A 13,504-nucleotide genomic window follows, 5' to 3' on the forward strand; every position below is an offset into this window, starting at 1 on the left:
GTTTGTTTAACCGTATCTGTCATTGATGCACAAATGGAAAACCCATTTATTGTGGGTTTTCAACAATTCATAATCTTTATTAAAGATTTAGATGAAACGACCAAGTGTGTTATAGTCATAGAGTGATACAGTGTGGAAACAGGTCCTTCAGCCCAACTTGCCCACACCGGCCAACATGTCCCAGCTACACTAGTCCCACTTGCCTGTGTTTGGCCCATATCCCACCAAACCTGTCCTATCCATGTACCTGTCTAACCGCTTCTTAAATGTTGGGATAGTCCCTGCCTTAACTACCTTCTCTGGCAGCTTGTTCCAAACATCCACCACCCTTTGTATGGAAAAAGTTATCCCTCAGATTCTTATTAAATCTTTTCCGCTTCACCTTAAACCTGTGGCCTCAAGTGCTCGATTCACCTACTCTGGGCAAGAGACTGTGCACTTACCCGATCTATTCCTCTCATGATGTTATTATATTGTAGGCAAAATTGCTGATGTTACAAAGTTCATTGGGAAAGCAAGTCACAAGGAGCAAGTAAAAATAATGTAATGGGATCTTTATTGCAAAGGGTTTAAAATTAGTTAATTAATTAAGGGGGAATAAAGTTGATAAGAAGGATTACAAAGTGACTAAATTAAAAAACAAAGAGACAATAGAAGGTAGAGTGATCTGGTTGTTTCTGTGACATGATTCACAAATGTAGTGTGTGAGTACAATAAGTATTGCAAGGGTGATGGAAGATGAAAGTAGGCAAATTTTGAACAGGGCATTTATGAGACCACATCGGGAATACTGTATACGGATGTGGCGTACCTATTTATGGAGCTGCATTCGAGACAGTTTTCAATTAAAGGAATTTTTGATGAAGGATTGGTCTTCTAAGCATTGAAGTTTAGAATGTGAAGAGATAATTTGTCTTGAATATGGGATTAAATCAGGACTTGACAGGATAGATGCCGAGAGGCTGTTTCTTCTTGAGGACAAATCCCGAATTAAGGCGCAAAGTTTCAGAATGAGCGGTCACTACAAGACAGAGGTGAGGAAGAACAACTTCTGTGGACTACAAATGTTTGGAATTGTCTACCACAGGCAGTTGTGGAGCTCGTTAGAGCCTTGACGTCTTTGCCCATGGCGTGCTTCCCTTTCGATAAAGCTTGAGCATGACCCCCGTCTTGCATTTTGACACTCTATAATGATACAGATCTACCAATGAGTTCAACAATTTGAAATTATTGCCACTGCATCAATTTTTTTGGAGAACAGTTCCAATGAGATAATTCAGCAATCCCCCTTTACAAATCCTCTTGATACATTTTAGAGTCATACAGCATGGAAACAGGCTCACCGGCCCAATTTGTTCATGCCTACCAACATGCCCCATCTACACTAGTCCCACCTGCTCGCATTCGGCCCATTTCCCTCCAAACCTCTCCTATCCACGCATCTGTTGAAATGCTTCTTAAACATTGCGATAGTACCTGTCTCAATTACCTCCGACAGCTCGTTCCATATACCCGCCACCCTTTGTGAGAAAAAAAAAATGACCTCTCAGATTCCTATTAAATCTTTTCCCCCCTCATTTTAAAACTATGCCCTCTGGTTATCGATTCCCCTACTCTCGGCAATTCCAATCGATTGATTACTGTAGATTGGTTACTTTACTTACTAACCAATGGGGTGCTTTATTATTAGAAGCTCCGCCTACTACACTGTTCATATTATCGCAACTCAACTCGTGCTGGCAGTCTACGCTGCTACTCAGCTGAAGCAACATGCTGTAGTGTGTTATAAGTGCCTTTCAATAAAAACTGTTGTACCATGTTACATAGAAACATAGAAACATAGAAAATAGGTGCAGGAGTAGGCCATTCGGCCCTTCAAGCCTGCACCGCCATTCGATATGATCATGGCTGATCATCCAACTCAGTATCCCATCCCTGCCTTCTCTCCATACCCCCTGATCCCTTTAGCCACAAGGGCCACATCTAACTCCCTCTTAAATATAGCCAATGAACTGGCCTCAACTACCTTCTGTGGCAGAGAATTCCACAGATTCACCACTCTGTGTAAAAAATGATTTTCTCATCTCAGTCCTAAAAGACTTCCCTCTTATCCTTAAACTGTGACCCCTAGTTCTGGACTTCCCCAACATCGGGAACAATCTTCCTGCATCTAGCCTGTCCAACCCCTTAAGAATTTTGTAAGTTTCTATAAAATCCCCCCTCAATCTTCTAAATTCTAGCGTGTACAAGCCAAGTCTATCCAGTCTTTCTTCATATGAAAGTCCTGCCATCCCAGGAATCAGTCTGGTGAACCTTCTCTGTACTCCCTCTATGGCAAGAATGTCTTTCCTCAGATTAGGAGACCAAAACTGTACGCAATACTCCAGGTGTGGTCTCACCAAGACCCTGTACAACTGCAGTAGAACCTCCCTGTACAACTGCAGTAGAATACTCAAATCCTTTTGCTATGAATGCTAACATACCATTTGCTTTCTTCACTTGTTCGTGAGTATGACTGGGCCATTTGACAATTTCCCGATCTATTCCATTTTGTTCCGTTCTGATCTTGTTCAATTCAATTCAACTTTATTGTCATTGCACAAATACAAGTATAGGTACAACGAAATGCAGTTTAGCGTCTGGTCATAGTCATAGTGCAAGATAGTAGAAGTAAAAATAAAAATACAAAGTTGGCATACAATAAAGTAAAAAAAAAAAAATTTCCGTTAGAATCTGTGATAATGTCTACTTTTGCCTTTCATCATCAATCCTTTTGCCGTAAATCTCTGCTTTTTTGCTGCTTTTTATGCTTCCAGTGCATTCAGAAAGTATTCAGATCTCCTTTTCCACATTTTGTTACGTTATTGCCTTATTCTAAAATGGATTAAATTCATTTTTATCAATCAATCTACACACAATACCGCATAATAAAAAAAGCAAAAACAGGTGTTTAGAAAAATTTGCAAAGTAATTAAAAATAAATAACTGAAATATTACATTTACTTTGTTGAGGCACCTTTGGCAGCGATTATAGCCTCAAGTCTTCTTGGGTATGACACTACAAGCTTGGCACACCTGTATTTGGGTAATTTCTCCTATTCTTCTCTGCAGATCCTCTCAAGCTCTGTCAGGTTGGATCGGGAGCGTTGATGCACAGCTATTTTCAGGTCCCTCGAGAGATGTTAGATCAGGTTCAAGTCCGGGCTCTGGCTGGGCCACTCAAGGGCATTCACAGACTTGTCACGAAGCCACTCCTGCGTTGTCTTGGCTGTGTCGTTGTCCTGTTGACCCCAGCCCTCCCCCCCCCCCCCCCCCAGTCTGAGGTCCAGAACGCTCTGGAGCAGGTTTTCATCAAGGATCTCTCTGTATTTTGCTCTGTTCATCTTTCCCTCGATCCTGACTAGTCTCCCAGTTCCTGTTGCTGAAAAACATCCCCATAGCATGATGCTGCCATCACCATGCTTCACCGTAGGTATGGTATTGGCCAGGTGATGAGTGATGCCTCGTTTCCTCCAGATGTGACGCTTGGCATTCAGGCCAAAGAGTTCAATCTTGATTTCATCAGACCAGAGAATCTTGTTTCTCATGGTATGAGAGTCCTTTAGGTGCCTTTTGGCAAACTCCAAGCGGGCTGTCATGTGCCTTTTATTGAGGAGTGGCTTCCGTCTGGCCACCCTACCATAAAGGCCTGATTGGTGGAGTGCTGCAAATATAGTTGTCCTTCTGAAAGGTTCTCCCATCGCCACAGAGGAACTCTGGAGCTCTGTCAGAGTGACCATCGGGTTCTTGGTCACCTTCCTGACCAAGGCCCTTCTCCCCCGAAAGCTCAGTTTGGCCGGGTGGCAGCTCTATGAAGAGTCCTGGTGGTTCCAAAGTTCTTCCATTTAAGAATGACGGAGGCCAATGTGCTCTTCGATCTGTGTCTCGACACAAGCCTGCCTCGGAGGTCTATGGACAAGTTCTTTGTCTTCTTGGCTTGGACTTTGCTCTGACATGCATTGTCACAACTGTGGGACCTTATATAGACAGGTGTGTGCCTTTCCAAATCATGTTCAATCAATCTAATTTACCACTGGTGGACTCCAATCAAGCTGTAGAAACATTTCAAGGATAATCAATGGAAACAGGATGAACCTAAGCTCAATTTTGAGTGTCATAGCAAAGGGTCTGAATACTTATGTAAATGTGATATTTCAGCAATTTCTTTTTAATTCACAGATTGTAAAGTTTTGTTCTTTTTAATGTATGACTGAAAAAAACTATTCATTCATTCAACTATTCATTCATTCATTAATTACTTTGCAAAAATATCTAAACACCTGTTTTCGCTTCTTCATTCTGGTGTATTGTGTGTAGATTGAAGATTAAAAAAATGAATTTAACCCATTTTAAAATAAGGCTGTAACGTAACAAAATATGGAAAAAGTGAAGGGGTCTGAATACTATCTGAATGCAGTGTATAACTTGCTTTTTTAGTTTAATTTAGTTTAGAGATACAGCATAGTTTAGAGATACAGCCCTCCGGTCCACTGAGTCTATGGCGACCATCGATCACCCATACACTAGTTCTATGTCCTACATACTAGGGGCAATTACAGAAGCCAATTAACCTACAAACCTGAGATGGACACAAAAAGCTGCAGTAACACAGCAGGACAGGCAGCTTCCCTGGAGAGAATGACTGGGTGACGTTTCGGGTTGAAGCCCTTTTTCTGACCGTCTCTTCAGAGGGTGTTCTTCAGACGATCTCGACCCGAAACGTCACCCATTCCTTCTCTCCAGAGATGCTGCCTGTCCTGCTGAGTTACTCCAGCTTCTTTGGTTCCTTCTGACACATTTCGTAACCTACAAACCTGCATGTCTTTGGAATGTGAGAGAAAACCATAGCACCCGGAGAAAACCCTCAAAGTCAAAGGGAGAATGTACAAACGCCACACAGACAGCACCCGTGGTCAGGGTCTCTGCTGCTGTGAGGCAACAGCTCTACTGCTGTATACTTCACTTTTTTTGCTGTAAGCCACCATGGTTCTACGACTACTTCTAATGATGCATTTCATCAATGGAAACTATCAGCTCGTGCCTTATCACACAGTTTAAACACCTCTATTAATTTGCCTCGAATGCTGGACATCAAAGATTAATGTAATTCTTGTAATTATGTGGTAGCTCTTGCGTTGTACAAAACCATGTATTTCAGGAGAAAAACAGTGTTCCAGTGTCACCCAGTGACAAGAACTTGAAACTACATACAAATACAAATTTTACTAAATATAAGAAAGTGCATATTATGGTGGTATGGGTGGCATCGCTAACAGTTAAAACCCACATCACAGTCACTTCTGTAAATAATAACTAATTGCATTCTTCCTTAATAAGATTTAATGTAAGAGCAGGATGACATAATTCCAATGCAATCCAATAATTTTTTTTTTAACGGATCGAACCTTGGTAGATTAGAATTATCCAGACATTCAGCCCCAGTGGCACGGATGATGGGAAAGGGTGAATTTATAAGGAGATGTCTGCTGGTTTTCCTTTTACAAGTGTTGTTGTAAGCCAGTACAAACATACACATTGTTATCTATGTTTAAGAAAGAACTATAGATGCTGGAAAAATCGAAGGTAGACAAAAATGCTGGAGGTACTCAGCAGGTGAGGCAGCATCTACGGAGAGAAAGAATAGGCAACGTTATGGTCGAGACCCTTCTTCAGACTGATGTCGGGGGGAGGCGGGAAAAATAAAGGAAGTGGCGGAGTCAGTAGGCTTGTGGGAGAGGTGGGATGGGGAAGGGGGAGGGGAAGGAAGGAGAAAGCAAGAACTACCTGAAATTAGAGGTCAATGTTCATACCGCTGGGGTGTAAACTACCCAAGCGAAATATGATGTGCTGTTCCACCAATTTGTGCTGGGCCTCACTGGCAATGGAGGCCCAGGCAGACAGGTCAGATTCGGAATGGGAGGGGGAGTTGAAGTGCTGAGCCACCGGGAGATCAGGTTAGTGAGAACTGAGCGGAGGTTTTGGGCGAAGCTTGGTCTCGTCGATGTAGAGAGGTTGATATCTGGAACAGCGGAGGCAGTAGATGAGGTTGGAGAAGGTGCAGGTGACCCTCTGCCTTACCTGGAAAGACTGCATGAGTCTTTGGATGGAGTCAAGGGGCGAGGTAAAGCGACAAGTGTGGCATTTCCTGCGGTTGCAAGGGAAAGTGCCCGGGGTGGGGGTGGTTTGGGTAGGTAGGGACGAATTGACCAGAGAGTTACGGAGGGAACGGTCTTTGCGGAAAGCATAAAGAACGGAGATGGGAAGATGTGGACAATGGTAGGATCTCGTTGGAGGTGACGAAAATGTCGGGGGGATTATATGTTGTAAGCGACAGCTGATGGGGTGGAAGGTGAGGACAAGGGGGACTCTGTCCTTGTTACGAGTAGGGGGTTGGGGAGTTAGAGCGTAGCTGCGGGATATATCCATCACCTCCCCCAATTCCCCCTCCCCTCCTCTCCATCAATCCCCCCCACTCTCCCTCCTGACGTTCCCAGGATCTCGATGTAAAGCACCACCAGCCCCATTTTCTCCACCACGTCGGTGATGAAGTTGTATTTGAGGCGGGGGGCTGTCGGGGGGGGGGGGGGGGGGACGGGCCGAATGGCGTGGAGCCGGGGGAGTGGGAGGGAGAGGCCGCACCGGCTCCAACCCCATCCTTGCCCCCGGTCCCGCTCCTATTCTTGCCAGCGCTCTCCCTCCCCGTGGGCCCTGAGCAGCAACCCGCTCGCTATCTCCGTGGGCACTGAGCAGCAACCCGCTCTCTCTCCCCATGGGCCCAAAGCAGCAGACCTAGCCCCAGCCTCAGCGCCCAGCTCGGGTCGCCGGCCCGGCCTCTCCCCGCCCCCGGACCCCGCACCGTCTCCAACCCCAGGCCAGGGCCCTGGGGGCCAGAAATGAAGTTAAAGTGAGTAAAGTGAAACTGTTTTAATTTTACTTCGGAGTCACGTGAGTGACTACGTGAAGACCCCGCCAGCACGCATGCGCGTCATATCTCTCTCGCATTGCGCAAATGACAGGTTGCTGGAGCGCTGCTTCCAACAGCTCGGACCAGAAAGTAAGTTTTACTTTTCCAGGTCTCTTTTTTATTGCAGGAAGCTTTGAGAGCTCCTGCTGGAGGTCTGGGGTCGGAACCCCAGCGCCACCCGGCTCCCTACTACGGGGAGGAGGGGGAGGGAGGGGGGGGGGGAGGAATCCCGGGGATATCTGGGGATATCTGAAGCCAGAATCGCGGGGAAGCCCTTTATCAGGGACCGCAGGGGGGAAACCCCGTTTACAAGCCACGCCGGCTCGGGGGAAGCCCAAAACATAAGGGAGCATTAAATAGGGGAAATCAGACTCCGGCTGCCCTGAGGAGGGTAAGAGCTAAAACGAGTCTGAAAGGCCTAGACTAAAGTCAGGCCAAGAGGGTTCCCCTCCGACATGGTTTTACGCATCCTGATTGGCCAGGGAGGGCCATATCAGCGCAGGTCTCCTCGAGAGCCTGTGGCAGCACCCTTTTCAGGGCTGCCTACAAAAGCATGTCCGAGGAACAGGTGCCGGCTGGGAGATGCCATACACCTGGAAAGACATGGGTCCACCAGCAGCCCTACGCTCCAATCTAGGAGGGAAATCAAACCCACATCGGGGGCCTTTTGGGCTTACCATAAAACCACTGGTAGCCATGACGGTAGGTGGGTCTGGTTCTTTCCGAAACGTGGGGTTGTGGACCATTTACAAGAAAGTTGGATGAGATTAGTTTGTACTGCACAGTACAAGCGAGACACTCGGAATATGGCTGGAGCTCGGAATATGGCTGGAGTTGCCTCTTCAGGCAGGCTCGCTATTATGAGAGATGAGGCCTGTTTATTATCAACAAACCCAACTCGGATGTGCAGTATAGACATTGAAACTTCGTGACTATTAATTCCCACTGGGGTCAGCTTCGTTCACAGGGCACCGGAAATAATTGAAATTTAACTGGATGGGGCTATGATACAGTTAAAACATTGCAAAATAGGCTAACTTCAGCTCCCAGGTTATTTACTAAATTAGTGCTTCGGCTGCTCTAAAAAATATTGTTTAGAACTCTGGATGAGATTTAAACGTTGTATTTTGATAAGTTAGCTGTATCAGCCACAAAATCCATTTGAGAAATTGGGTTCTCATCTGTCCAGATAAATTTAAGTTGATACCAACTGAAATTATTGATGATTGGGATTACCTTTAACTCTATTAATCGTCTGGGACTCTGCCCTGAGGTAAGGGATTGAAATTAATTGAAGCCCGTAACAAAACTGATCAAAACAGCCTTCTGTTCATCAAGTGTAATTGGCTTTCAGCTGTGCTATTTGGGCCTTTGCACAATCAGAACTATATAGCATGCAAAAGAAGTAAGCACTCAAGTACCATGTGGTCATTGTTAGCAGCTCTATGCTATTCCACTAAATCAGTAAATCTTCAGTTAAATTACAAACTGATGCTATTGTTCAGGATAATAAATTGCTCATGCCATCTAGTTACAGATGTGGATGGGAGAATTACCAATTCTTCAGTTACATGGTATCAACTACCTATAGACACTGGGTGCATTCTGTGGATTAAAGGTTTATGCGAATATGCCTAATCTGCATGCTCTAGTCCAAGTTGATACACTTCGGTGGTGATAAATATTATTTACATGGGTGCAAATAAGTCAAAATATCCGGTGATAGTTTATCCAAACCTCATTACGGTACACAATATGGGTGTTGGATCACAAAGTATTAAAATACATTGTGAACATTAAAGACCAAGAAGCTTGCATCCAGGCTCAATCACCAGTGGAAAAATATGTGGCATATCAGTAGCAATGGTTACATTCTAGCTACACTACAGGGCTCTCGCTTAACTTTTTTCCCCTGTTGCCAGCCGGGCAACTTTGGCAGCTTTTTAGGTTGCCAAATGACAGTTTAGGTAGTCATTTAAGACGGTTTGCATGACGCGTGCGATAATGTGCTCGGACGAAGTGTGTAGTTACCAGTCGGAATTATACTCAATGAAGCATTCACATATTATTTCTGCTTCAAATAAAGTCACAAACTAAACATATTCACCAATCAAGACATGATATATCCCACAATGACATGCAGCAATATTATAAGACAGTATCTCAACTCTTTTTACACATTGCAATTAATGCAATTTCTATTAGTTCTTTCCACTGCCAAACAAAAATGTGGTTGGATTATTCAGCGTATGATCAACCTGTATCAATAAATCCTGGACCATGGTAACATGTAGTTGTGAATGTTGCTCATTAAATAACTACAGTACTGATACTCCATATTAAGAGCATTGATTTGCCGTTAAAATGAATTCTGTAATAACGTGTCAACGGAAGTAGTGACAATCGAACACTGTGGTTTTAATGTTCCACTTATTCACCATTTAATTAGATAGATAGATAGATAGATAGATAGATAGCCTTTTATTGTCATTCAGACCGAAGTCTGAACGAAATTGCGGCAGTCATACATACAATAAAAAACAACAATAAACACATATTAACATCCACCACAGTGAGTCCACCCAACACCTCCTCACTGTGATGGAGGCAAAGGTCTTAGGTCTGCAGTCTCTTCCCTCCTCTTCTCCCTCTGCGCTGAGGCGATACCCCCCGGGCGATGTTACAACAGTCCCGTGGCTCAAACACCGCGGCCCGGGTTGGTCGAAGCTGCCGCCCACCAGTCCTGCAGACGCAGCCGCTGGCCCGCGGCCGAACCCCGGACTCAGGCCACCACCGCCAGAACACCGTCACAGCCACACTCACGTGAGTATCGTGCCGACTTCAGCCTCGGGCCGGGCCGCCCCGATATGGGCGCCGAACCTCTCCCCCGGGCCGGGCCGCCCCGACTTGGGCGTTGCTTCTTCCCCGGGCCGGGCCGCCCCGACTTGGGCGTTGCTTCTTCCCCGGGCCGGGTCGCCCTGACTCGGGCGTTGCTTCTTCCCCGGGCCGGGCCGGGCCGCCCCGACATGGGCGTCACTTCTTCCCCGGGCCGGGCGGCCCCGACTCGGGCGCCGAACCTCCCTCGGGCTGCGAGCGCCGCACCTCCCCGAGCTCGGCCGCTCCGACGGCAGCCTCGTTCACACCTGGCCGCACGTCTCCTGAGCCGGACCACCCTCACGGGAGCGAGCTCAGGGCGAGTCCTGACGGGCTCTGCCTCCGGAGCCTGGAGGTCGCCAGCTCCATTAGGCCTCAGCACCGACAGAGGCAGAGAAGGGGAATACGATAAAAAAAAAGTTGCATTCCCCCGCAGGGAGAGACTGCACACCCCGTTTCAACCCGCCCCCAAACACCACTAAAAACCAAAAACTAGACTAACCAAACAAAATAAACAACACAAAAAAAATTAATTAATCGATCTTTATGGATTAAAACAAATAATAACATTGGGAATTAAAACACATTTGATTGCATTCCGTTATCGAACATAGTCAATGTCCGCTCTGAAGACATTCCCAGGACAACAGGGTCAGGGAGGGGGGTGTGTGTGAATCAGTGCGGGGTGGATAGATGGTGGGGGGGTGGGGGGGGGGGGGGTTAGAAGGTAGTCGGTGCAGAATGGACGGATAGAGGCAGGTGAATTAGTACGTGTTGGTTGGAGTAGGTAAAATTGTGAGGGGAGAGCACGGGGGATGTCAGTGGTGTTGAATGGGGGGGTTCAGTACGGGATGGATGGGGGTAAACAAAAGTGTTGGAGAAACTCAGCGGGTGAGGCAGCATCAATGGAGCGAAGGAAATAGGCAAGGTTTCGGGTCGAGATCCTTCTTCAGACTGTTATCCCATTCTTCTTGAATGGGAGGATCAGTTCAGGATGGGGGGGGGAGATCAGCGCAGGATGAATGGGGGAGGGGTCTCAGTACAATGTGGATCGGCGGGTCTGTGCAGGATGAATGGCGAATCACTACAAGTTGAATGAGGGGAAGGTGCAGGGTAAATGGAGTGTGGGTCAGTACGGGATGAATGCCTGGATTAGTACAGGATGGATGGGGGATCAGTACAGGATGGATGGAGGAGAAGTGCAGGATGGATGGGAAAGGGGTAAGTACGGGTGAATTGGGGAACCAGTGTAGGATGGATGGGTGGCGGGGGAGGGGGGGGGGGGGGGGGTGGCAGGAGAATCAATGCGAGGTTGATAGGGTGATCAGCGCAGGATGATAGAGTGGGGGGGGGGGGGGGGTGGGGGGGGGGGCACAGGGGATATCAGTGAGGACTGAATAGAGGCGGGAATGGGGATCAGTGCGGGATGGAGAGGAGGGGTTCCAGGATAAGGGGTGGAGGGGGCGTACAAGAGAGAGTGAGAGAGAGAAGGGGGGGGAGGTATGGAGGAAGGAAGGTCAGCGCTCCTCAGACAACATCGCCCCGCTGCCTTGGCCATTGGGAACTCCTCGCCACCGCCTCCCTCCTCCGCTAGCCAACAGCAAGGTGCTGGGCCGAGTGGTGCAGGTCAAAGATCCCATAGCTATAGGATCTTTGGTCTAGCTGCTTTAGAAGTTTCGGAGCGAATGACGGGTCCCGCACAGCAGCGGCGGCAGAGACAGCGGCTCCATCACCTCCTCCCGCACCCCGCCCGCCCTGACAAGGGCCGCTGCGTGCAAACCCAATAACGGCGCACTTTAAAAACAAACCCTTCCCGCACGCCGAGGCCTCCCCTCCCCCCTCCTCCCTCCTCCCGGCCTTGCGTCCGCGCGGGAGGGTTTGTATTGAAAGTGCGCCGTTAGCGGGTTTGCAAGCAGAGGCCCTTATCAGGGCGGACGGGGTGCGGGAGGAGGAGGTGGTGGAGCCGCTATCGCGGCCGCTGTGCAGGGCCCGTCATTCGCTGCGACCCTTCCTCACCCCGCACCTAGTATCTTTCCCACGCAATACAGCCGTCACTGCCGACACAAAATTCCTTTTCTCCAGAGATGCTGCCTGACCCGCGGCGTTACTCCAGTTTTTCGTGTCTGTCTTCGGTACAAACCAGTATCTGGTTGCCAAGCCAGGCAAAATGACTCGGTGTTTAGGTTGTCCGGCGGCGCTTTGAGTGGTCAGTGGCACCCGGACAACCGTTAACTTCGAGCCCTGCACTAGGAGGAATATTCTTTTATGTCTTCCTCCATTTCTGCCTCATCGGACGGGTTTGCAAAATTCAGCAAGTTCCCGCCTCAGGCATTTTCATAGTGCCTGCTGGGCTTAGCCAGCCATGGTTCCCACTGATGTGGGGAATGATAGAACCTTATATGGTTATTTCTAGACACAAGTATTGGTCTAGCCGTGACGCGGGAAACCGTCCTCAGCATGATATAATCAATTAATTGACTTACAGAGACTGAGAAGACCGTTCCTGCGGCTGGGGTTGTTAAACCAACCATGAATGTGCTCGCTGCAGATCGCAGGGATAGCACCAAAAAAACAAAAAACAATATTTCCTCATAAGGAGATGGGAGGTATTTGTTTTATGATTATATTACATAATTCGGCACGGATGACTGACGTTTTGTAGTTCAGGCTCATATGAGGGCTTGACAAATCATGATGTCTAAAGTGCCATCTACCATACCTAAGTGCTTCATCATACTGGCTGGGAGGAGAAGAATCCGCTCTGCATGCAGCACAACGGGTCCAGTCATTACATAAACGTTGACTGGATAGGATGATTATATCGGGACGACAGATGGCACAATGGGCTAAGTGTTCGGCTGGCAACCGGAAGGTAGCCGGTTCGATTCCCGCTTGGAGTGCATAATGTCGTTGTGTCCTTGGGCAAGACACTTCACCCACCTTTGCCTGTGTGTGAATGTGTGTGAATGTGTGTGAGTGATTGGCGGTGGTCGGAGGGGCCGTAGGCGCAGATTGGCAGCCACGCTTCCGTCAGCCTGCCCCAGGGCAGCTGTGGCTACAGAAGTAGCTTACCACCACCGAGTGTGACTGAGGAGTGAATGAATAATGCGATGTAAAGCGCCTTGAGTATTAGAAAGGCGCTATATAAATCCCATCCATTATTATTATTATTGTTATTATCTGCAGGCTAAATAACACATGTTATGACTTAGTCAAGCAGTATAGACCAGGGGCACCTGATCTCAAACTAGATGTTCACATATCCCATGAACCTTCGATTGTGTAAGGTCACACATCTACACCAGAATGTTAGATCACTAGAGCCTAGAGACTCTGAACTAGCAATATTGTTAGTTACATCTAGCGTCAAAAGAAGGTATCACTACAGACCATCTTCAGGTGGTTATGGGTCTGTCTTATACAGGAGTAAATACTGACATTTCAAGTCACTCCACCAAGGCTGCAACAACCTCAGCAGCAGGGTTATGGAAGTTAGCGGGACCACACCCAAGCGGTTGCAGGATGGTCAATCTAGCAATTTTACACACATTTAGTACTAACCCATTGCCAGATCGGGGGTATTTACGGACTCTATGTTAGGTTCTGTTCATTGTTCCTCCCGGGTGA

General features: G+C 47.4%; 1 protein-coding gene across 6 annotated transcripts in view; it reads left to right on the plus strand.

Moving 5' to 3' along the window:
* Positions 1-13,504, plus strand: part of ptpdc1 (protein tyrosine phosphatase domain containing 1) — a 163,758-nt gene that overhangs the window by 88,281 nt on the left and 61,973 nt on the right. Inside the window, exon 1 of one of the 6 annotated variants that reach the window (XM_033037184.1) lies at positions 4,660-4,697. The exons of the other annotated variants lie outside the window; for them this stretch is intronic. The gene's annotated coding sequence lies outside the window, so the exon portion shown is untranslated. Of the gene's footprint in view, positions 1-4,659; positions 4,698-13,504 lie in introns of those variants that run through there. 6 annotated transcript variants of the gene reach the window in all.

This window comes from Amblyraja radiata, chromosome 18, assembly GCF_010909765.2.
Source record: "Amblyraja radiata isolate CabotCenter1 chromosome 18, sAmbRad1.1.pri, whole genome shotgun sequence".
Classification (NCBI taxonomy): domain Eukaryota; kingdom Metazoa; phylum Chordata; class Chondrichthyes; order Rajiformes; family Rajidae; genus Amblyraja; species Amblyraja radiata.